The following is a 2,426-nucleotide window of genomic DNA, read 5'->3' on the forward strand; positions in this document are numbered from 1 at the left end:
TCCCCTCTATCTCTCTCCTTTCAACAAAACCTCCTCTACCTCCTCTGTTTCCTCTCCAACGCCTGCCTTCAAAGGGGGATCTCAAAGGTGCTCCACGCCCGAAGCCACCACGTCCTCCTGCTGACCTACCTCTCCACCCTTGTCCTCTCAACACTTTCTTTGGGCATTCTCTTTGCCAATGACCTTCTTCCCTGCAATTCGCACATTGATTTGGTCCTAATAGCATTCCTCCTTGCAGAGCCACAGCCAACAACTCGGTCTTTCTGTGCATTCTTGCCTCCTTTTCCTTTTTCTCTACTTTATCCCTATTAACAAACACTTTCCTCGCCACTTCTAACAATTCAGATGTATTTTTCCCCAAGGCTCCCTCTAACCTTTGCAACTTTCGTCTGATATCCTCATAACTCTGTGCTATAAAGCGCTCATTCAACATTCGCACATGGTTTTCCTGCCTGGGGTCTATCTGAGTATACAATTCATAAGCCTCTATCAACCTCTGCAAAAAACTTTCTGGACTTTCCTCCGCTCCCTGGATTACTAAAGACGGCTTTGACATATTTACTGGAGGTTTTCCAGCTTTGCGCAGCGCCTCCACCACCAGATTCTGGTACTCTTTCAGCGCTGTCATGTGGGCGTCATCACGAACATTCCACCCTGGATCAGTCTCTGGGGCTTTAGCCAAAACTACTGCTTGCAAATCCTGAGCGGCTGGATTCCTATCCCTCACACACGTTCTAACAGCCGCTTTCCACTTTTCCTTTTCCTCGGGCGTTAACAAGGTATTTAACAGCTGCTGAATATCCTGCCACGTGGGATTGTGAGTTTGCATAATGGTCTGAAACAAGTCTGCCATTTCCGTTGGCTTAACAGTTAAAGGACCATAATGCTGCTTCCAATTCAACAAATCTGTGGTGGTGAACGGAACGTATTGGAAAATGGATTTGATCTGTGCAGCTCCCTGTTGATCCATTACATGCTGATCCATCTGTCTCAAAGGAGCAAGCAGCTCCCCTCTCCTTGCCTTAGATCTGGTCATTACTCCCGTCGAGACTGCAATCTCAGTCTCCTCACTTCCCTCTTCATACAACTCTTCAGTTTCCCCTCCAGGGTGATCTCTCACCCCTCCTTTTTCCTCCTTAGGAGCAGTCGGCACAGACTTTCCCCCCCTTCTTCTCACCACAGCTTGCACGCTGTCAGCCTGTGCCGCAGCCCCTGCCCCAGGCTGAAGCAGAGGAGGTGCTGCCACAGGCTGGGGTGGGGGTGGCGGCTGTGGCACATACGGAGGGGGCCAGAGCACTGCTTCCTCTTCTTCTACCAAAACCTCCTTCCTTAAATCTGACAGTTTTGTTTCTGCGATCTTCACATCCTTATATTTTTTCTCCACTGCTTTCGACTTTTTCCCTTTTGGTCTAACTACACACAAACGCACCATTTCAGCCTGGCATTGTAGTAGATCATCTGCCCTTTCTGCTACTGCATCCCCCCACTGATCTATGTACTGGAATTGATTGGGATAATTTTCTTCATTGGCTGCAATCAGTGAGGTCAGATCATCAATAAGCTGGGTATTAAACGTTCCCTCGGGGCCAGCCTACATCTAAATGAGGCCACCAATCTTCACACAGGAAACACAGCCTATCCTTAGAAACTGGGGGATATGGCACTTTATACTTGGTGTGATTGAAATAGTGCTCAAAACCTTTTATCATACATTGAAGTGGTGTGCTAGGCACACTACTTTTCCCTCCCATTCTGGTACTAACACTGCCAATGCCACTGACCTACGGTGCTGGAAACTCAACAGTCACCTATAGGAAATGCAGCAGCAGATGGCTTAACCTCCCACACACACCTTAACACAGACTTCTTTAGGAACGACGTCCCGAGTCTAGGGGGGCGATCAATCCCCCTCTTCTATCTTCAAACGAGATAGGTACTTCCCCAGTTTAATACATACTCGCCTGAGGCGTCTTCACACACACACGTCCTGGCCAGGAGCAGTTCAGACCTCCTTTCCTTCCCCCAAGGGTTCTTGGACTAGCTATCTGCACCGTCGGCTCCGCAGAGAAGTCACTTCTGTCTCCCGGAGGGGATTCCCCCGTGGCGCCTGGAGAATGTTTCAGGAGTGGCTTCCCGTCGGGCCCGAGGGGTCAAGCTGTCCTCAGCGAAACATCGCCTGACCTTTGTCCCATCTGGGGTGCCAGGAAACTGTTGTGGAAATGAAGGGACACAAGCCAGCTCTTTGGAGAAGGAAAGTTTTAATATGCGCAGGTTCAGATGGCCAAAGCCAATACAAAGATCTGAACCCCAAGGAGCGTTCAGAGTACACATATATAGGTTATACAACGTATGCATTTCCTGACCCCTCTAGGCCCCATATATGGTAATATGTTAAACATTGTGATCTCAGCATTCCTGAGGGTATG

The sequence above is a fragment of the Protobothrops mucrosquamatus genome, unplaced genomic scaffold (genome assembly GCF_001527695.2).
Source record: "Protobothrops mucrosquamatus isolate PMUCROS unplaced genomic scaffold, P.Mucros_1.0 scaffold1793, whole genome shotgun sequence".
NCBI lineage: Eukaryota > Metazoa > Chordata > Lepidosauria > Squamata > Viperidae > Protobothrops > Protobothrops mucrosquamatus.